This window comes from Phyllobates terribilis, unplaced genomic scaffold (genome assembly GCF_046119375.1).
Source record: "Phyllobates terribilis strain yellow unplaced genomic scaffold, ASM4611937v1 Scaffold_40__1_contigs__length_11209783, whole genome shotgun sequence".
NCBI classification, from domain to species: Eukaryota; Metazoa; Chordata; class Amphibia; order Anura; family Dendrobatidae; genus Phyllobates; species Phyllobates terribilis.
This window is the reverse complement of record NW_027362800.1, coordinates 9,266,423-9,288,444: the sequence shown is the minus strand read 5'-3', so window position 1 is coordinate 9,288,444 and position 22,022 is coordinate 9,266,423. Positions and strand designations below refer to the sequence as shown.

At 49.3% G+C, this 22,022-nt stretch overlaps 9 non-coding genes and 1 pseudogene across 9 annotated transcripts; all 10 read left to right on the top strand.

Moving 5' to 3' along the window:
- The first annotated feature begins 372 nt into the window (after positions 1–372).
- LOC141187413 (U2 spliceosomal RNA) lies at positions 373–563 on the top strand. The gene has a single exon (XR_012261601.1). It is a non-coding gene; the product is annotated as a U2 spliceosomal RNA (small nuclear RNA).
- Positions 564–1,685: 1,122 nt separating this feature from the next.
- Positions 1,686–1,876, top strand: LOC141184902 (U2 spliceosomal RNA). The gene has a single exon (XR_012259614.1). It is a non-coding gene; the product is annotated as a U2 spliceosomal RNA (small nuclear RNA).
- A 1,120-nt stretch (positions 1,877–2,996) lies between these two features.
- Positions 2,997–3,187, top strand: LOC141190079 (U2 spliceosomal RNA). Its single transcript, XR_012264115.1, has one exon. It is a non-coding gene; the product is annotated as a U2 spliceosomal RNA (small nuclear RNA).
- An 8,930-nt stretch (positions 3,188–12,117) lies between these two features.
- LOC141190078 (U2 spliceosomal RNA) lies at positions 12,118–12,308 on the top strand. Its single transcript, XR_012264114.1, has one exon. It is a non-coding gene; the product is annotated as a U2 spliceosomal RNA (small nuclear RNA).
- Positions 12,309–13,428: 1,120 nt separating this feature from the next.
- LOC141185019 (U2 spliceosomal RNA) lies at positions 13,429–13,619 on the top strand. Its single transcript, XR_012259720.1, has one exon. It is a non-coding gene; the product is annotated as a U2 spliceosomal RNA (small nuclear RNA).
- A 1,119-nt stretch (positions 13,620–14,738) lies between these two features.
- LOC141186137 (U2 spliceosomal RNA) lies at positions 14,739–14,854 on the top strand (annotated as a pseudogene).
- A 524-nt stretch (positions 14,855–15,378) lies between these two features.
- Positions 15,379–15,560, top strand: LOC141185678 (U2 spliceosomal RNA). Its single transcript, XR_012260314.1, has one exon. It is a non-coding gene; the product is annotated as a U2 spliceosomal RNA (small nuclear RNA).
- A 1,122-nt stretch (positions 15,561–16,682) lies between these two features.
- LOC141190077 (U2 spliceosomal RNA) lies at positions 16,683–16,873 on the top strand. The gene has a single exon (XR_012264113.1). It is a non-coding gene; the product is annotated as a U2 spliceosomal RNA (small nuclear RNA).
- A 1,122-nt stretch (positions 16,874–17,995) lies between these two features.
- Positions 17,996–18,186, top strand: LOC141190075 (U2 spliceosomal RNA). Its single transcript, XR_012264111.1, has one exon. It is a non-coding gene; the product is annotated as a U2 spliceosomal RNA (small nuclear RNA).
- Positions 18,187–19,307: 1,121 nt separating this feature from the next.
- Positions 19,308–19,498, top strand: LOC141190074 (U2 spliceosomal RNA). Its single transcript, XR_012264110.1, has one exon. It is a non-coding gene; the product is annotated as a U2 spliceosomal RNA (small nuclear RNA).
- Positions 19,499–22,022: the final 2,524 nt, after the last annotated feature.

The window sequence follows — 22,022 nt, the reverse complement described above, 5'->3', positions numbered from 1 at the left end:
GCAGCCACCTTCAGTCTGCTGCTGGACAGCCAGCAGCAGCAGCAGCAGGAGAGGTAATTAATCAGCAACCCTCCTGCTAAGGGTAGACAGCTGCTCGTTCCACCCCCCCCCCGCCTTAATTGGTTCTCCTCCCTTCCAACGGTGTTGAGGCGGATGGGAACAGCCGGGGGTTGAGGGTACTGTGCTAAAAGAGGTGGAGTTATGCAGATCTAAAACGCGTGGATTGCAGCAGCAGCAAGCCGAAAAGTGCAGGCATGTGAGGGATCTAGAGGTTGACAGCATGTCTTCTTAACGGGAGTCCAGGTGGCCATCTCCACAAATGGACTTTTCAGAATCCTTGGGTGGCACCGTAGTCGGAAACCAATTCTGGTTATCGCTTCTCGGCCTTTTGGCTAAGATCAAGTGTAGTATCTGTTCTTATCAGTTTAATATCTGATACGTCCCCTATCTGGGGACCATATATTAAATGGATTTTTAGAACAGGGAGATGGAAAAAGAGCTTGCTCTGTCTACTCCACGCATTGACCTGGTATTGCAGTATCTCCAGGACCGGTGCACCCCTTCTTTAATGCAGTTTCTAAAATCAGAAAGAATTGAATTCAATGCTTTTTGTTCATTTTGCTTGTTTGTCGGATTTTGGGATGGACTCTTTGGCTTTGCTTTTCTTCTCCTCATTGGATTTTTCATGTTAAAAGTTGCAGAAGCCAGATGACAAGCTCATTTTGGTTCAACTTCAGCAACTGTGCATTGCATTGCCATGTAATGTAATGTAATGCAATGCTATCTATCTAGCTCTCCCTCTATACTTCCTTTTGGATAAACAGACATATTAGGCAAGCATTTTGGAGCTTTCACCTAAATAACTACAGGTGGTGAGATAAGCTGCACAATATTATTGACCTTTCAGTATATTGTTGCACACACACCATCTATTTAGCAAATGCCCTTGTTATCAACAGCAGCCTTTTAAACTCACCTGAGCTAACAGGTATGTGAGCTGGTTACTCTGCTGCGCTTAAAATTTCTTTTTTGGTTTGCTACAATGCCTTTTCTGAAACGTTGTCTCCCTCTGCTGGAACACTGACTTCTTTCATTTAATGCCTGCAGACTATAAAAGAGAAACCAACCCAAAAAGTTTGGTTGATTAGTCTGTGGCATTCTTTTAAACTGTTGCTTATGGCGGTCTCTGTGAGCTTCTCAGTGACATTCAGCCATCCAGGTATCCCGCCTGCAGTAGACGGAATGTGGCAATGGAACGCTGGCTGCGCGTGTCATAATAGGCTCTGAGCCTTTATATACCTGCGCACAGCAGCAGCCACCTTCAGTCTGCTGCTGGACAGCCAGCAGCAGCAGCAGCAGGAGAGGTAATTAATCAGCAACCCTCCTGCTAAGGGTAGACAGCTGCTCGTTCCACCCCCACCCCCCGCCTTAATTGGTTCTCCTCCCTTCCAACGGTGTTGAGGCGGGTGGGAACAGCCGGGGGTTGAGGGTACTGTGCTAAAAGAGGTGGAGTTATGCAGATCTAAAACGCGTGGATTGCAGCAGCAGCAAGCCGAAAAGTGCAGGCATGTGAGGGATCTAGAGGTTGACAGCATGTCTTCTTAACGGGAGTCCAGGTGGCCATCTCCACAAATGGACTTTTCAGAATCCTTGGGTGGCACCGTAGTCGGAAACCAATTCTGGTTATCGCTTCTCGGCCTTTTGGCTAAGATCAAGTGTAGTATCTGTTCTTATCAGTTTAATATCTGATACCTCCCCTATCTGGGGACCATATATTAAATGGATTTTTAGAACAGGGAGATGGAAAAAGAGCTTGCTCTGTCCACTCCACGCATTGACCTGGTATTGCAGTATCTCCAGGACCGGTGCACCCCTTCTTTAATGCAGTTTCTAAAATCAGAAAGAATTGAATTCAATGCTTTTTGTTCATTTTGCTTGTTTGTCGGATTTTGGGATGGACTCTTTGGCTTTGCTTTTCTTCTCCTCATTGGATTTTTCATGTTAAAAGTTGCAGAAGCCAGATGACAAGCTCATTTTGGTTCAACTTCAGCAACTGTGCATTGCATTGCCATGTAATGTAATGTAATGCAATGCTATCTATCTAGTTCTCCCTCTATACTTCCTTTTGGATAAACAGACATATTAGGCAAGCATTTTGGAGCTTTCACCTAAATAACTACAGGTGGTGAGATAAGCTGCACAATATAATTGACCTTTCAGTATATTGTTGCACACACACCATCTATTTAGCAAATGCCCTTGTTATCAACAGCAGCCTTTTAAACTCACCTGAGCTAACAGGTATGTGAGCTGGTTACTCTGCTGCGCTTAAAATTTCTTTTTTGGTTTGCTACAATGCCTTTTCTGAAACGTTGTCTCCCTCTGCTGGAACACTGACTTCTTTCATTTAATGCCTGCAGACTATAAAAGAGAAACCAACCCAAAAAGTTTGGTTGATTAGTCTGTGGCATTCTTTTAAACTGTTGCTTATGGCGGTCTCTGTGAGCTTCTCAGTGACATTCAGCCATCCAGGTATCCCGCCTGCAGTAGACGGAATGTGGCAATGGAACGCTGGCTGCGCGTGTCATAATAGGCTCTGAGCCTTTATATACCTGCGCACAGCAGCAGCCACCTTCAGTCTGCTGCTGGACAGCCAGCAGCAGCAGCAGCAGGAGAGGTAATTAATCAGCAACCCTCCTGCTAAGGGTAGACAGCTGCTCGTTCCACCCCCCCCCCGCCTTAATTGGTTCTCCTCCCTTCCAACGGTGTTGAGGCGGGTGGGAACAGCCGGGGGTTGAGGGTACTGTGCTAAAAGAGGTGGAGTTATGCAGATCTAAAACGCGTGGATTGCAGCAGCAGCAAGCCGAAAAGTGCAGGCATGTGAGGGATCTAGAGGTTGACAGCATGTCTTCTTAACGGGAGTCCAGGTGGCCATCTCCACAAATGGACTTTTCAGAATCCTTGGGTGGCACCGTAGTCGGAAACCAATTCTGGTTATCGCTTCTCGGCCTTTTGGCTAAGATCAAGTGTAGTATCTGTTCTTATCAGTTTAATATCTGATACGTCCCCTATCTGGGGACCATATATTAAATGGATTTTTAGAACAGGGAGATGGAAAAAGAGCTTGCTCTGTCCACTCCACGCATTGACCTGGTATTGCAGTATCTCCAGGACCGGTGCACCCCTTCTTTAATGCAGTTTCTAAAATCAGAAAGAATTGAATTCAATGCTTTTTGTTCATTTTGCTTGTTTGTCGGATTTTGGGATGGACTCTTTGGCTTTGCTTTTCTTCTCCTCATTGGATTTTTCATGTTAAAAGTTGCAGAAGCCAGATGACAAGCTCATTTTGGTTCAACTTCAGCAACTGTGCATTGCATTGCCATGTAATGTAATGTAATGCAATGCTATCTATCTAGCTCTCCCTCTATACTTCCTTTCGGATAAACAGACATATTAGGCAAGTGACGCGCCCCTGGGCCTGTGTCGCGCTGCGAGAGCTTACCCGGAGCCGGATCTGTTGAGGGTTGTAGTCTCGTGGCGGTGACCCGGTCCGTGCCCAGGGAGTCAAACTGGACGGCAGTCTGTTAGCGGTAAATGGTTGATGACTATGCCACCCGTTGAGTGCAGCCAGGGGGCTGCTGCTGCAGGGCAGACCTCTGAGGCCGATGGTGGGATTGTGCAGCGTGATAGTATAACCCCCAACGGGAGGGGTATGGCCTCAGGGCAGCCGACGTGGATGATGGGGGTAGCAGGAACCACTCAGAGACGGTACGGTGTAGTTCAGGGTCTTTACTGGTAACAACAAAAGACCCTCCCGGAGTACTTGCTAGCGGATGGGGCCTGGTCAGTCCTTGAGCAGATGGGATCTCCCCTGGCCAGGCGTAGTTGTAGGCCTCCCAAACTGACTGTACTCTTCTGGCTACCTTGCTAGGAGCTGATGTAAGTAGCCCACGTCCCTGAGTGTACCGTGTGGTGCTCACCCGTATGGCCGGTGACTCGGGGCCTTCTAATGGCTTCCGCTCCACGATGGCGGTGCTGGTCCCACGCGTGTGACCGTGCCTTCGGGCTTCTGGGCCAGAGGACCTGAAATCCCCTGCCTGACGGATTCTGCTGCTGGGTAGGAATTAGTCCCCACAGCCTCGGACTCCGGGTCCGGTAAAAAGTCTTCTTAGTCAGGGCGAACTCTGCAGCTGCCAGCCCCTGACTCCTTGTAACTGCTGTTTCTTCCTATGCTGTCTCTACTTCTTCTCTTCTTCTACTCACTCACCCTGCCTCAGCCCCAGGTTTTTATAGGGGAAGTTCTTCCCCTCCCAAGACTGGGCAGGAGGTGTGGCATGCACAGGATCCCTGACCAAAGGACCTCCCACCTGCTCTCAGACATAACATTACGTTACTGTGGCAACCAGACCCCTGGGGTGTCACATTCCCCCCTAGTAAAATTTAGTACTCCGGGACTAAACACATTATAGAAAAACATAACAAGTTAAAAACAACAACACTAAAATACAATAAGATGGTCACGGCGTATCCGCAACCGGGTGCAGTCTTTGAAGAAAAGCAAAGGTGTCCATTTCACCGAAACAGGGAGACGTAACCAGGTAGGGGTCTGTTCTACCCCGAGTCCTTGACAGTCTTTAGTCCATCCTGGGTTACGCTCCAACTATGTACAAGGATTCCCGGTAAATCCACCAAGGATTCCTAAAAACAACTAGAAACACAAAATTACACACAAGCAACTATAGACAGGTAAACATACAAAATAGCTTAAACATTTAGATCCTCCAACGTGCGGGTAACTGGCCTCTAGTGGCCCTAGTGGACCTACGGAGCTGACTGTCTGGCCCTGAACTACAGGGTGTAGGAGCTGTCAAGGGTAAACTGGGCAGCTGTCTACCGGCTCTTTGTCTCACTAGGGGTACGGCAGGCTCACTATAAGCAGAGGGTTGATTCTCCTGTTCTGCTTGTGTGGAGTCTTCTGCCTCCTGGACCGGCTGTTCTTCCAGCTCTACCCGTTGCTCCGTAGGTTCTTGGGATGATGGTTGGAGGAAGGTGAGTACGGGTACCACAACTGCACCATTGACTTGAGTCCAAGACCGAGGGAAGTCCCCGAGCACGGTACTAACCATATCTTCCCTTTCCTCTACGGGTCGATGGTCTTCTTGTTCCTCTTCAGGGTTCCTCAGTTGTTCGGGACACTTCTTCAGGTGGTCCCGGGATACAATGGCTGTGGTTTCCCCTCCGTCTTTACTGATGGTACAGACCTTCGGGTTTTCGTGGCTTGAGGGCAGTACGGTGTACGGGTCCTTCTCCCACTGGTCGTCCAACTTGTGGAGCCGTCTCTTCCTCTTCAAGACCTGCTCTCCGGGTACCAGGGGAACAGCGGGAGCATACTGGTTGTATGTCTTCTCTTGTCTTTCCCTAGCCTGACAGAGACTTCGCTCCACGCTCTCCTGTACTCTCCGGTACTGCTGCTGCCTCTCTGTGTCCCAGTCTGTTTCTGGTGAAGTGTCCTCGGGTGTCAGGACTCCCATTTCCAGGTCAACAGGTAACTTACCAGGTCTTGCCCTCATTAGGTAAGCCGGGGTACAATTGGTGGAACCTACCGGGATGTGGTTGTATAGGTCCACCAGATCGGGCAACTTCTCAGGCCACAGACTGCGTTCTTCCAGGGGCAATGTTTTTAGAAGATCCATTACCACCTGGTTCATTTTTTCACAAAGTCCATTAGTTTGCGGATGGTAGGGTGTCGTCCTTATCTTCCGGCAGCCATACAGATTGCAGAATTCCTGGAAGACCTCCGCTTCAAAGGCAGGTCCCTGGTCCGTCAGCACTTGGTCCGGGTACCCGTGTGGACGGCAGAAGTGCTGCTGGAAGGCTCTAGCTGCTGTTTGAGCCGTTAAGTCCTTGACGGGGACGACAACCAAGAACCGGGAGTAATGATCCACGATGGTTAACGCGTAGACGTAGCCACTTCTGCTTGGGGTCAGTTTTACATGATCCAAGGCTACCAGTTCCAACGGTTGCCGGGTGACGATGGACTGCAGGGGAGTCTTCTGGCTGGCCCGGTCCTTCCTTCTCAGATTGCACGGGCCACAGTCTCTGCACCACTTCTCGATGGTTCCCCTCATGCCTACCCAGTGGAACCGCTCGCGCAGCAGGAACTCCAGCTTTTTCCACCCGAAGTGTCCAGCTCCGCCGTGGTATGCCTCCATCACCATGGCTGCGTCTCTTCGGGGCACCACTACTTGCCAGAGTAGTTCATGCGTCCGGGAGTTGACCATTCTGCGGCACAACTTCCCCTTGTAAAGGAATAGTCGACTCTTCTCCGCCCATAGTTGTTTGGCTTCCTCCGGAGCGTCTGGTTCAAGGCGAGCCTCCGGCCGAGTCAGCATCTCCTTCACCAGTCGGACGGCAGGGTCGCTGTCTTGCGTTTCCGCCCAGTTGTAGTGGGGTAAGGGGTTCAACGTAGCAGCCTGCTTACCCCTTACCCGGTGGGAATACTGGATAGTCCCATGACGGTGGAACGCAGGGAGTTCAACTTCTTCCAGTCCCTCCGGATCTTCTCCTCCGTCCGGCAGGTTGGGCATCCTGGACAGGGCGTCCGCGTTGGTATTGGAGCGTCCTGCCCGGTATTTAATTGTGAACTCGTAGTTGGACAGACGGGCCATCCACCTCTGCTCCAGGGCACCGAGTCTTGCCGTGTCCAGGTGTGTCAGCGGGTTGTTATCCGTGTACACGGTGAACCGGGAAGAAGCGAGGTAATGCTTAAAGCGCTCAGTGATTGCCCATACTACGGCCAGGAACTCTAACTTAAATGAGCTGTAATTCTCGGGGTTCCTTTCGGTGGGTCGCAGTTTTCGGCTGGCGTAGGCGATTACTCGTTCCTTCCCCTGCTGGATCTGGGACAGTACGGCTCCTAGCCCGATGTTACTGGCGTCGGTGTAGAGGATAAAGGGCTGGCTATAATCCGGGTACGCCAGGATTTCGTCCCCCGTGAGGGCCATCTTCAGCTGGCGGAAGGACTCTTCTTCCAGCTCTTCCCATTTGAAGGGCGGCTTCTGGTTCTTGGCCTTCCGGGACTGGCCTATCAGGAGGTCCTGCATAGGTGCTGCCTTTTTGGTGAAACCGGGAATAAACCTTCGGTAGTAGCCTACCAACCCGAGGAACTGCCGCACTTCTTTTACGCTGGAGGGGCTTGGCCATTCCTTAATTGCGGTGATTTTATCAGGGTCGGGAGCCACTCCGTCAGCGCTCACCACGTGTCCCAGGTACTGCACCTTTGGTTTCAGGAGGTGACACTTGGAGGGTTTCACCTTTAGGCCGTAACTCGCCAGAGCCTCGAACACTTCCGCCAGGTGTTTCAGGTGGTCCTCATACGTCTTGGAATATACGATGACATCGTCCAGGTACAACAGGACCGTCTCGAAGTTTCTGTGGCCCAGACAACACTCCATTAGGCGTTGGAAGGTTCCTGGTGCGTTGCAGAGTCCGAACGGCATGCAGGTGAACTCGCTAAGTCCCATCGGGGTGGTGAATGCGGTCTTCTCCCGGTCCGCCTCTGCTACAGGAACCTGCCAGTACCCGCTAGTGAGATCCAAGGTAGAGAAGAAGTTAGCAGATCTTAAAGCAGCCAATGACTCCTCTATCCTTGGTAAGGGGTACGCATCCTTGTGTGTGATACGGTTGATTTTCCGGTAATCTACACACATCCTCATGGTGTTGTCTTTCTTTTTGACTAAAACTAATGGGGCTGCCCAGGGGCTACAACTATCCCGGATTACCCCAGCCTCCTTCATGTCTCTAAGCATCCCCTTGGCGTGTTGGTAATGTGCAGGGGGTACGGGTCGATACCTCTCTTTTATGGGAGGATGATCTCCCGTGGGGATGCGGTGTTCTACCCCCTTGACTCGCCCGAAGTCTAACGGGTGTTTACTAAACACTCTCTCATACTCTTGAACCACCCGATAGACTCCTTGTTTCTGATGTGAGGGAGTGGAGTCAGTACCCAGATGTAGTTGCTGACACGAGTCCTCCATGTCTTTCTTAGAGCCGTTACCTTCCTCCGGGTGAGATGGAGGCAAGGGTTCCACAGATTGTATAGAATTTTGATTAGTGATATATAATTTGGCTAACGTGGCATACCGGGGCAGGTATACTTCCCTCTCCCCGATATTTATTATGCGAACGGGCACCCTCCCATGGCGTACATTGACCACCCCCCGTGCTGTCAAAATGGTGGGCCTACTGTCTGAGTAAACTGGTTCTACCATTGCCTGGTAATCTCTACCTCTCAGACCAATAGCTGCCCGGCACCAAATCATCATTTCACTTTTTGGGGGCATGGCAATAGGAAAAGGGTCACACATTCTTACGCTACCAATCTCACCGCCGGAGAGTTCTACTTGTTGCCGTTGCATCAGTGCCCGGATCTCTTTCTGGAGCACCCGCTGCTCGCCGGAGCTGGCGTTCTTGGCAACCTGCTGTAAAAGGAAAATCACCTCTGCAAGACAATTTTCAATTACGTTAGTTCCTAGAGTTATTTTTGGGTGACTCTCATGTTTATCAATATCTACAATGATCAGTCCCTGTGCGGCCAGTTCGACTCTACCGATTTTGAGGGTCACCTCTTTAAATCCGATCTGTGGCACGGGCTGGCCATTGCTGGCGATGATACTCAAGTCGTCGTCAGGGTAGCGGGTAATATCCGAGTCATTCCAGTACTGCTTGAAGAGCACGTACGGGATGGTGGTGACCTGTGACCCGGTATCCAGTAGGGCACTCATGGGAATGCCATCCAGTACCACAGGCAAGACTGGACGTCCTCCCACATATCTGTCGCGCCAGTTCGATGGGCCTGGTGATCTTTTTCCTGGGGGTTGGCCCTCTACCCCAGGTTGTGCCCGTTTAAAGAACAGTACCTTGCCATATGTCCGGGTTGATTGCAGCGGCGGCAGATGGGTCGTCCGTCCTCACTGTATCGGTCACTGGGTCTTCCTCTGGCCGGTGGGGTCCTCCTTGGTCGACGCCACGGGATGTCCTCCGGTCCGGATGCCAGCTGGATCTTCCCTGGGGTGGAAACCTGTAAAGACTGCACAGTTCGGGTTAGCGCAGCAACGCTCTTAACTAGCTCTTGGACCTGATGGTGTAGGTCTGGAGCCGGGTCATTGTCCAAAGCCTGCGCATCAGCTCCCACAGGCCCTGCCGACAAGGGCGCCGCCTCCTGGTGGTAAGTGATAGCTGGGCGCCTGTGGGTCACAACGCCACCCGGTGCTGGTTCTCGGAGCACCCGGATAGCTCTATCCTTGAACTGTGCAAAGTCCAGATGGGGATCCTGTAAGGCCATTGCCCGCAACTGGGTTCGGTGGGCATTGCAATATAAACCCTCTATAAATTGTTCAGTCAACAGCCTGTCCTCGTTTCCCACCCCATCAGGGTCGGTCTGCTTTATGGCCCTCAGGGCCTCTTGTAGGTTTAGTGCATAGTCCCTTATACTCTCATGCGCTCGCTGCTTGCACCCGTAGAATCTAAGCTTAATCTCAGCTGATGTGCGGGTATCAAAGGTGTCCTTCAGCCGGGTTAGTATCCCTGCGACAGTCTTCCTCCCAGGTGGCCAGGATTTTACTTCCCTTTTGGCTGCCCCGGTTAGTTGGGCCACCAGGATGCTCACTTTTTGCTCTTCTGTGAGGGGGTACACCTGGAAGAGGCTATCCAGCTTTTCTCTAAAGTCATGCAGGGTATGTGACTCCCCTGAGTACTGGGGTAGCCAAGCTGCTCCCGGGATATAGGGCATGGTGAAGGGCATAACTGCAGCAGCGGTAGCGCTGGCGGGGGTTGAGGCAGTGAAGCTCTCCTCCGTATCCGACATCTTCCTCCCCCCTAGTGGACCGTGGCCTACCTTGCGATGATCCTCTTCCGTAGGCCGCGGCTCCGCAGTGGATCGTCAGGGTTGAGGACCTTCCGTCGCGCTCCTGTGACGTCGGCGTCTGCTGGGCTCCTTCCAGGACCTTACGCAACGTCCGGACGTGAGGCGGGGCTTCAGTTCTCGCGCGCTTTCGGAGTCCACGCCCCTCTTCTTCCCGCGCGGCGTCCTCAAGATGGCGTCCAACGGCGGGAAAACTCCACGGATGGCGGGAAGAAGGCCGAAGATGGCGCCGGATGGCGGGAAACTTCACCGATGGCGGGAAGAAGGCTGAAGATGGCGCCGGATGGCGGGAATCTTCACCACTGGTAAGTTTGAAAAGTCTCTTTTTCAGGCACGCAGTACCCGGTGGTTGCGGGCACGAAATCCTGCCGACTACGCCAAAATTGACGCGCCCCTGGGCCTGTGTCGCGCTGCGAGAGCTTACCCGGAGCCGGATCTGTTGAGGGTTGTAGTCTCGTGGCGGTGACCCGGTCCGTGCCCAGGGAGTCAAACTGGACGGCAGTCTGTTAGCGGTAAATGGTTGATGACTACGCCACCCGTTGAGTGCAGCCAGGGGGCTGCTGCTGCAGGGCAGACCGCTGAGGCCGATGGTGGGATTGTGCAGCGTGATAGTATAACCCCCAACGGGAGGGGTATGGCCTCAGGGCAGCCGACGTGGATGATGGGGGTAGCAGGAACCACTCAGAGACGGTACGGTGTAGTTCAGGGTCTTTACTGGTAACAACAAAAGACCCTCCCGGAGTACTTGCTAGCGGATGGGGCCTGGTCAGTCCTTGAGCAGATGGGATCTCCCCTGGCCAGGCGTAGTTGTAGGCCTCCCAAACTGACTGTACTCTTCTGGCTACCTTGCTAGGAGCTGATGTAAGTAGCCCACGTCCCTGAGTGTACCGTGTGGTGCTCACCCGTATGGCCGGTGACTCGGGGCCTTCTAATGGCTTCCGCTCCACGATGGCGGTGCTGGTCCCACGCGTGTGACCGTGCCTTCGGGCTTCTGGGCCAGAGGACCTGAAATCCCCTGCCTGACGGATTCTGCTGCTGGGTAGGAATTAGTCCCCACAGCCTCGGACTCCGGGTCCGGTAAAAAGTCTTCTTAGTCAGGGCGAACTCTGCAGCTGCCAGCCCCTGACTCCTTGTAACTGCTGTTTCTTCCTATGCTGTCTCTACTTCTTCTCTTCTTCTACTCACTCACCCTGCCTCAGCCCCAGGTTTTTATAGGGGAAGTTCTTCCCCTCCCAAGACTGGGCAGGAGGTGTGGCATGCACAGGATCCCTGACCAAAGGACCTCCCACCTGCTCTCAGACATAACATTACGTTACTGTGGCAACCAGACCCCTGGGGTGTCACACAAGCATTTTGGAGCTTTCACCTAAATAACTACAGGTGGTGAGATAAGCTGCACAATATAATTGACCTTTCAGTATATTGTTGCACACACACCATCTATTTAGCAAATGCCCTTGTTATCAACAGCAGCCTTTTAAACTCACCTGAGCTAACAGGTATGTGAGCTGGTTACTCTGCTGCGCTTAAAATTTCTTTTTTGGTTTGCTACAATGCCTTTTCTGAAACGTTGTCTCCCTCTGCTGGAACACTGACTTCTTTCATTTAATGCCTGCAGACTATAAAAGAGAAACCAACCCAAAAAGTTTGGTTGATTAGTCTGTGGCATTCTTTTAAACTGTTGCTTATGGCGGTCTCAGTGAGCTTCTCAGTGACATTCAGCCATCCAGGTATCCCGCCTGCAGTAGACGGAATGTGGCAATGGAACGCTGGCTGCGCGTGTCATAATAGGCTCTGAGCCTTTATATACCTGCGCACAGCAGCAGCCACCTTCAGTCTGCTGCTGGACAGCCAGCAGCAGCAGCAGCAGGAGAGGTAATTAATCAGCAACCCTCCTGCTAAGGGTAGACAGCTGCTCGTTCCACCCCCCCCCCCGCCTTAATTGGTTCTCCTCCCTTCCAACGGTGTTGAGGCGGGTGGGAACAGCCGGGGGTTGAGGGTACTGTGCTAAAAGAGGTGGAGTTATGCAGATCTAAAACGCGTGGATTGCAGCAGCAGCAAGCCGAAAAGTGCAGGCATGTGAGGGATCTAGAGGTTGACAGCATGTCTTCTTAACGGGAGTCCAGGTGGCCATCTCCACAAATGGACTTTTCAGAATCCTTGGGTGGCACCGTAGTCGGAAACCAATTCTGGTTATCGCTTCTCGGCCTTTTGGCTAAGATCAAGTGTAGTATCTGTTCTTATCAGTTTAATATCTGATACGTCCCCTATCTGGGGACCATATATTAAATGGATTTTTAGAACAGGGAGATGGAAAAAGAGCTTGCTCTGTCCACTCCACGCATTGACCTGGTATTGCAGTATCTCCAGGACCGGTGCACCCCTTCTTTAATGCAGTTTCTAAAATCAGAAAGAATTGAATTCAATGCTTTTTGTTCATTTTGCTTGTTTGTCGGATTTTGGGATGGACTCTTTGGCTTTGCTTTTCTTCTCCTCATTGGATTTTTCATGTTAAAAGTTGCAGAAGCCAGATGACAAGCTCATTTTGGTTCAACTTCAGCAACTGTGCATTGCATTGCCATGTAATGTAATGTAATGCAATGCTATCTATCTAGCTCTCCCTCTATACTTCCTTTTGGATAAACAGACATATTAGGCAAGCATTTTGGAGCTTTCACCTAAATAACTACAGGTGGTGAGATAAGCTGCACAATATAATTGACCTTTCAGTATATTGTTGCACACACACCATCTATTTAGCAAATGCCCTTGTTATCAACAGCAGCCTTTTAAACTCACCTGAGCTAACAGGTATGTGAGCTGGTTACTCTGCTGCGCTTAAAATTTCTTTTTTGGTTTGCTACAATGCCTTTTCTGAAACGTTGTCTCCCTCTGCTGGAACACTGACTTCTTTCATTTAATGCCTGCAGACTATAAAAGAGAAACCAACCCAAAAAGTTTGGTTGATTAGTCTGTGGCATTCTTTTAAACTGTTGCTTATGGCGGTCTCTGTGAGCTTCTCAGTGACATTCAGCCATCCAGGTATCCCGCCTGCAGTAGACGGAATGTGGCAATGGAACGCTGGCTGCGCGTGTCATAATAGGCTCTGAGCCTTTATATACCTGCGCACAGCAGCAGCCACCTTCAGTCTGCTGCTGGGCAGCCAGCAGCAGCAGCAGCAGGAGAGGTAATTAATCAGCAACCCTCCTGCTAAGGGTAGACAGCTGCTCGTTCCACCCCCCCCCCGCCTTAATTGGTTCTCCTCCCTTCCAACGGTGTTGAGGCGGGTGGGAACAGCCGGGGGTTGAGGGTACTGTGCTAAAAGAGGTGGAGTTATGCAGATCTAAAACGCGTGGATTGCAGCAGCAGCAAGCCGAAAAGTGCAGGCATGTGAGGGATCTAGAGGTTGACAGCATGTCTTCTTAGCGGGAGTCCAGGTGGCCATCTCCACAAATGGACTTTTCAGAATCCTTGGGTGGCACCGTAGTCGGAAACCAATTCTGGTTATCGCTTCTCGGCCTTTTGGCTAAGATCAAGTGTAGTATCTGTTCTTATCAGTTTAATATCTGATACGACCCCTATCTGGGGACCATATATTAAATGGATTTTTAGAACAGGGAGATGGAAAAAGAGCTTGCTCTGTCCACTCCACGCATTGACCTGGTATTGCAGTATCTCCAGGACCGGTGCACCCCTTCTTTAATGCAGTTTCTAAAATCAGAAAGAATTGAATTCAATGCTTTTTGTTCATTTTGCCTGTTTGTCGGATTTTGGGATGGACTCTTTGGCTTTGCTTTTCTTCTCCTCCTTGGATTTTTCATGTTAAAAGTTGCAGAAGCCAGATGACAAGCTCATTTTGGTTCAACTTCAGCAACTGTGCATTGCATTGCCATGTAATGTAATGTAATGCAATGCTATCTATCTAGCTCTCCCTCTATACTTCCTTTTGGATAAACAGACATATTAGGCAAGCATTTTGGAGCTTTCACCTAAATAACTACAGGTGGTGAGATAAGCTGCACAATATAATTGACCTTTCAGTATATTGTTGCACACACACCATCTATTTAGCAAATGCCCTTGTTATCAACAGCAGCCTTTTAAACTCACCTGAGCTAACAGGTATGTGAGCTGGTTACTCTGCTGCGCTTAAAATTTCTTTTTTGGTTTGCTACAATGCCTTTTCTGAAACGTTGTCTCCCTCTGCTGGAACACTGACTTCTTTCATTTAATGCCTGCAGACTATAAAAGAGAAACCAACCCAAAAAGTTTGGTTGATTAGTCTGTGGCATTCTTTTAAACTGTTGCTTATGGCGGTCTCTGTGAGCTTCTCAGTGACATTCAGCCATCCAGGTATCCCGCCTGCAGTAGACGGAATGTGGCAATGGAACGCTGGCTGCGCGTGTCATAATAGGCTCTGAGCCTTTATATACCTGCGCACAGCAGCAGCCACCTTCAGTCTGCTGCTGGACAGCCAGCAGCAGCAGCAGCAGGAGAGGTAATTAATCAGCAACCCTCCTGCTAAGGGTAGACAGCTGCTCGTTCCACCCCCCCCCTCCTTAATTGGTTCTCCTCCCTTCCAACGGTGTTGAGGCGGGTGGGAACAGCCGGGGGTTGAGGGTACTGTGCTAAAAGAGGTGGAGTTATGCAGATCTAAAACGCGTGGATTGCAGCAGCAGCAAGCCGAAAAGTGCAGGCATGTGAGGGATCTAGAGGTTGACAGCATGTCTTCTTAACGGGAGTCCAGGTGGCCATCTCCACAAATGGACTTTTCAGAATCCTTGGGTGGCACCGTAGTCGGAAACCAATTCTGGTTATCGCTTCTCGGCCTTTTGGCTAAGATCAAGTGTAGTATCTTTTGAAAAGGCAGTTTTGTCCTTGGGCTGCCCTAGTAAATTGATGCATATTACACACTGGTTTGGTGCACTTGTTAGTACGCCAGGTGGCTCATAGAGTTATCTGATGGAAAACATGGCCCTCCAGGATCGAAGTCACTAGGCTGGGTAAGTGTGAGGGCTTTGGAGCAATGTGCCCCAGGAGTAGGCGCCCTGGTGGGAGTCCAAGCTTACTGGGACTGGGAACCCCAGAAAGACTTGGCTTCGTAGCACGCCGCACCTTTGCCAATCATACTTTCTGAGCAACCCCCCCTATTCCTGGCCTCCGGGCTAGGAAGGGGAATTTTTATAAACCCGGTCGGAGGTCCGGTCAGCTTTGGGCTGAGAAACCAACACAGGCTCCAGCTCCACTAGGGTGGCAGCCTAGATGGAAGCTGGGAGCACGAAAACGGCTCTTCTCCGGCTTCGGCAAGGGAGAGCATCGGAGATCCCTGACCCTCGCTGTGGCCTTCTGGCTCGGAGGGATGGGGATGGTTTATTGGGGACCCTCTCCTCCGGGAAGGGTACACATGAATCCTCGCCTCGTGCGCTGTTTTGGTGTAACTTCGGTCACATTCTTCAGTGCCTTGGATGCAGCTTCAATCAAAAAATCTGTTCTTATCAGTTTAATATCTGATACATCCCCTATCTGGGGACCATATATTAAATGGATTTTTAGAACAGGGAGATGGAAAAAGAGCTTGCTCTGTCCACTCCACGCATTGACCTGGTATTGCAGTATCTCCAGGACCGGTGCACCCCTTCTTTAATGCAGTTTCTAAAATCAGAAAGAATTGAATTCAATGCTTTTTGTTCATTTTGCTTGTTTGTCGGATTTTGGGATGGACTCTTTGGCTTTGCTTTTCTTCTCCTCATTGGATTTTTCATGTTAAAAGTTGCAGAAGCCAGATGACAAGCTCATTTTGGTTCAACTTCAGCAACTGTGCATTGCATTGCCATGTAATGTAATGTAATGCAATGCTATCTATCTAGCTCTCCCTCTATACTTCCTTTTGGATAAACAGACATATTAGGCAAGCATTTTGGAGCTTTCACCTAAATAACTACAGGTGGTGAGATAAGCTGCACAATATAATTGACCTTTCAGTATATTGTTGCACACACACCATCTATTTAGCAAATGCCCTTGTTATCAACAGCAGCCTTTTAAACTCACCTGAGCTAACAGGTATGTGAGCTGGTTACTCTGCTGCGCTTAAAATTTCTTTTTTGGTTTGCTACAATGCCTTTTCTGAAACGTTGTCTCCCTCTGCTGGAACACTGACTTCTTTCATTTAATGCCTGCAGACTATAAAAGAGAAACCAACCCAAAAAGTTTGGTTGATTAGTCTGTGGCATTCTTTTAAACTGTTGCTTATGGCGGTCTCTGTGAGCTTCTCAGTGACATTCAGCCATCCAGGTATCCCGCCTGCAGTAGACGGAATGTGGCAATGGAACGCTGGCTGCGCGTGTCATAATAGGCTCTGAGCCTTTATATACCTGCGCACAGCAGCAGCCACCTTCAGTCTGCTGCTGGACAGCCAGCAGCAGCAGCAGCAGGAGAGGTAATTAATCAGCAACCCTCCTGCTAAGGGTAGACAGCTGCTCGTTCCACCCCCCCCCCCCGCCTTAATTGGTTCTCCTCCCTTCCAACGGTGTTGAGGCGGGTGGGAACAGCCGGGGGTTGAGGGTACTGTGCTAAAAGAGGTGGAGTTATGCAGATCTAAAACGCGTGGATTGCAGCAGCAGCAAGCCGAAAAGTGCAGGCATGTGAGGGATCTAGAGGTTGACAGCATGTCTTCTTAATGGGAGTCCAGGTGGCCATCTCCACAAATGGACTTTTCAGAATCCTTGGGTGGCACCGTAGTCGGAAACCAATTCTGGTTATCGCTTCTCGGCCTTTTGGCTAAGATCAAGTGTAGTATCTGTTCTTATCAGTTTAATATCTGATACGTCCCCTATCTGGGGACCATATATTAAATGGATTTTTAGAACAGGGAGATGGAAAAAGAGCTTGCTCTGTCCACTCCACGCATTGACCTGGTATTGCAGTATCTCCAGGACCGGTGCACCCCTTCTTAAATGCAGTTTCTAAAATCAGAAAGAATTGAATTCAATGCTTTTTGTTCATTTTGCTTGTTTGTCGGATTTTGGGATGGACTCTTTGGCTTTGCTTTTCTTCTCCTCATTGGATTTTTCATGTTAAAAGTTGCAGAAGCCAGATGACAAGCTCATTTTGGTTCAACTTCAGCAACTGTGCATTGCATTGCCATGTAATGTAATGTAATGCAATGCTATCTATCTAGCTCTCCCTCTATACTTCCTTTTGGATAAACAGACATATTAGGCAAGCATTTTGGAGCTTTCACCTAAATAACTACAGGTGGTGAGATAAGCTGCACAATATAATTGACCTTTCAGTATATTGTTGCACACACACCATCTATTTAGCAAATGCCCTTGTTATCAACAGCAGCCTTTTAAACTCACCTGAGCTAACAGGTATGTGAGCTGGTTACTCTGCTGCGCTTAAAATTTCTTTTTTGGTTTGCTACAATGCCTTTTCTGAAACGTTGTCTCCCTCTGCTGGAACACTGACTTCTTTCATTTAATGCCTGCAGACTATAAAAGAGAAACCAACCCAAAAAGTTTGGTTGATTAGTCTGTGGCATTCTTTTAAACTGTTGCTTATGGCGGTCTCTGTGAGCTTCTCAGTGACATTCAGCCATCCAGGTATCCCGCCTGCAGTAGACGGAATGTGGCAATGGAACGCTGGCTGCGCGTGTCATAATAGGCTCTGAGCCTTTATATACCTGCGCACAGCAGCAGCCACCTTCAGTCTGCTGCTGGACAGCCAGCAGCAGCAGCAGCAGGAGAGGTAATTAATCAGCAACCCTCCTGCTAAGGGTAGACAGCTGCTCGTTCCACCCCCCCCCCCCGCCTTAATTGGTTCTCCTCCCTTCCAACGGTGTTGAGGCGGGTGGGAACAGCCGGGGGTTGAGGGTACTGTGCTAAAAGAGGTGGAGTTATGCAGATCTAAAACGCGTGGATTGCAGCAGCAGCAAGCCGAAAAGTGCAGGCATGTGAGGGATCTAGAGGTTGACAGCATGTCTTCTTAACGGGAGTCCAGGTGGCCATCTCCACAAATGGACTTTTCAGAATCCTTGGGTGGCACCGTAGTCGGAAACCAATTCTGGTTATCGCTTCTCGGCCTTTTGGCTAAGATCAAGTGTAGTATCTGTTCTTATCAGTTTAATATCTGATACGTCCCCTATCTGGGGACCATATATTAAATGGATTTTTAGAACAGGGAGATGGAAAAAGAGCTTGCTCTGTCCACTCCACGCATTGACCTGGTATTGCAGTATCTCCAGGACCGGTGCACCCCTTCTTTAATACAGTTTCTAAAATCAGAAAGAATTGAATTCAATGCTTTTTGTTCATTTTGCTTGTTTGTCGGATTTTGGGATGGACTCTTTGGCTTTGCTTTTCTTCTCCTCATTCAATTTTTCATGTTAAAAGTTGCAGAAGCCAGATGACAAGCTCATTTTGGTTCAACTTCAGCAACTGTGCATTGCATTGCCATGTAATGTAATGTAATGCAATGCTATCTATCTAGCTCTCCCTCTATACTTCCTTTTGGATAAACAGACATATTAGGCAAGCATTTTGGAGCTTTCACCTAAATAACTACAGGTGGTGAGATAAGCTGCACAATATAATTGACCTTTCAGTATATTGTTGCACACACACCATCTATTTAGCAAATGCCCTTGTTATCAACAGCAGCCTTTTAAACTCACCTGAGCTAACAGGTATGTGAGCTGGTTACTCTGCTGCGCTTAAAATTTCTTTTTTGGTTTGCTACAATGCCTTTTCTGAAACGTTGTCTCCCTCTGCTGGAACACTGACTTCTTTCATTTAATGCCTGCAGACTATAAAAGAGAAACCAACCCAAAAAGTTTGGTTGATTAGTCTGTGGCATTCTTTTAAACTGTTGCTTATGGCGGTCTCTGTGAGCTTCTCAGTGACATTCAGCCATCCAGGTATCCCGCCTGCAGTAGACGGAATGTGGCAATGGAACGCTGGCTGCGCGTGTCATAATAGGCTCTGAGCCTTTATATACCTGCGCACAGCAGCAGCCACCTTCAGTCTGCTGCTGGACAGCCAGCAGCAGCAGCAGCAGGAGAGGTAATTAATCAGCAACCCTCCTGCTAAGGGTAGACAGCTGCTCGTTCCACCCCCCCCCCCGCCTTAATTGGTTCTCCTCCCTTCCAACGGTGTTGAGGCGGGTGGGAACAGCCGGGGGTTGAGGGTACTGTGCTAAAAGAGGTGGAGTTATGCAGATCTAAAATGCGTGTATTGCAGCAGCAGCAAGCCGAAAAGTGCAGGCATGTGAGGGATCTAGAGGTTGACAGCATGTCTTCTTAACGGGAGTCCAGGTGGCCATCTCCACAAATGGACTTTTCAGAATCCTTGGGTGGCACCGTAGTCGGAAACCAATTCTGGTTATCGCTTCTCGGCCTTTTGGCTAAGATCAAGTGTAGTATCTGTTCTTATCAGTTTAATATCTGATACGTCCCCTATCTGGGGACCATATATTAAATGGATTTTTAGAACAGGGAGATGGAAAAAGAGCTTGCTCTGTCCACTCCACGCATTGACCTGGTATTGCAGTATCTCCAGGACCGGTGCACCCCTTCTTTAATGCAGTTTCTAAAATCAGAAAGAATTGAATTCAATGCTTTTTGTTCATTTTGCTTGTTTGTCGGATTTTGGGATGGACTCTTTGGCTTTGCTTTTCTTCTCCTCATTGGATTTTTCATGTTAAAAGTTGCAGAAGCCAGATGACAAGCTCATTTTGGTTCAACTTCAGCAACTGTGCATTGCATTGCCATGTAATGTAATGTAATGCAATGCTATCTATCTAGCTCTCCCTCTATACTTCCTTTTGGATAAACAGACATATTAGGCAAGCATTTTGGAGCTTTCACCTAAATAACTACAGGTGGTGAGATAAGCTGCACAATATAATTGACCTTTCAGTATATTGTTGCACACACACCATCTATTTAGCAAATGCCCTTGTTATCAACAGCAGCCTTTTAAACTCACCTGAGCTAACAGGTATGTGAGCTGGTTACTCTGCTGCGCTTAAAATTTCTTTTTTGGTTTGCTACAATGCCTTTTCTGAAACGTTGTCTCCCTCTGCTGGAACACTGACTTCTTTCATTTAATGCCTGCAGACTATAAAAGAGAAACCAACCCAAAAAGTTTGGTTGATTAGTCTGTGGCATTCTTTTAAACTGTTGCTTATGGCGGTCTCTGTGAGCTTCTCAGTGACATTCAGCCATCCAGGTATCCCGCCTGCAGTAGACGGAATGTGGCAATGGAACGCTGGCTGCGCGTGTCATAATAGGCTCTGAGCCTTTATATACCTGCGCACAGCAGCAGCCACCTTCAGTCTGCTGCTGGACAGCCAGCAGCAGCAGCAGCAGGAGAGGTAATTAATCAGCAACCCTCCTGCTAAGGGTAGACAGCTGCTCGTTCCACCCCCCCCCCCCCCGCCTTAATTGGTTCTCCTCCCTTCCAACGGTGTTGAGGCGGGTGGGAACAGCCGGGGGTTGAGGGTACTGTGCTAAAAGAGGTGGAGTTATGCAGATCTAAAACGCGTGGATTGCAGCAGCAGCAAGCCGAAAAGTGCAGGCATGTGAGGGATCTAGAGGTTGACAGCATGTCTTCTTAACGGGAGTCCAGGTGGCCATCTCCACAAATGGACTTTTCAGAATCCTTGGGTGGCACCGTAGTCGGAAACCAATTCTGGTTATCGCTTCTCGGCCTTTTGGCTACGATCAAGTGCTTTATTGCAGGAGATTGTGGTTGAAGGGCACTCGGGTACCCCTCTCCTTGGCCTGGCAGGATCGTCCACTTTGGTGGACTTAACCTGCTTGCTGCTATTAGGGAGAGGGCTTAGTCCTAGGGTAACGAGTTGCGATCCCCCAGCTTCCAGGTGTTTTTCGCTGCAAGAACACTGGGAGCGCAGATTGCAAGCGGCTGCAATTTGCAACCTTGTTGCGTTTTTCCATGGAGGTTGACCCTAACCTCGTGCCTCTTTATGCGAGGCTAAAAAACTCTATCCGAGTTCACTTCACGGCGGGTGGCTCGGATATGAGGAAATTAGGGTATGTAGTCCAGGACGTGCTCAGGAACCTTCTTGGCGTACAAAGGAATGAAATTCTCTCCATCCAGGATTATCCCAGAAGAGGTGACTATGACATCACATTCACCGGAGAAGGTATTTTTAGAGATGTACTAGAAAAGTTAAAAAAAGTTGAAAATAGTCCTGTTTTGAAAGGGATACAAATTGTTGAGCACGTCCTGGATGAGGTAAGACTGGTTATTGTAAAAATATTTTCGCCCTTTGTTTCTGCTCCAGAAGTAATGTCATTTCTAGCAATTTATTTTAAAAGTGTTAAATGTATTGGGAAGATATTAAACGAATATAACATATGGACATCTAAGTGGAAATTCCTTGTGAAGTGTACAAGAGATCCAAATACACCAGGTGGTATACGGCTCCCCCCTGCCCGTTTCAAAATAGGGCAAACAAATGGGGATTTCTTCTTTTCTGGGATGCCAGTATATTGCAGAAATTGTGGGCGCTATGGTCATTCAAAAGAAAACTGTCATGTATCATGTAGAAATTGTGCTAGTGAAGAACATGAGACAAAAGAATGCCCTAAGGAAAAGAAATGCAGTTTTTGCCAGACTCCAGGTCACTTTTATTTTTCTTGCCCTCACAGATTTCGGGAAGATGAGCAAAAGGGGAAGTCCAAGACGTCCGACCAAGGACCAAAAGATCAGACCACCCCTCAGGAGGAGGAACAACAACCTGGAGCCTCTGGAGACAATAAGGGCGTACCAAATAGTGAAGTGTCTCCAGAGTCTATGACAGGTAAAATACCAAATCCCAAAACCTGGCTGCAGGACCTGCGGGAGTCCAAAAGGAGGGCTGAGAAGGAGCAGAAGGGCACTACTGGTAAGGTCAAAAGGGACCGGCAAAAGGCCGACACAGAAGCCCATGCCCAGTCTGGGTCTCCTAGTGCTGAGGGCGCTGAGTGGATAAAGGTGGGTCCTAAGAAAAAGAAAAAGGGTGGTTCGGAGGAGGCAGCAGGAGGTGAACAGATGGACACTTCTCCAGAAGGGGACGTGGACGCTGGACCCTC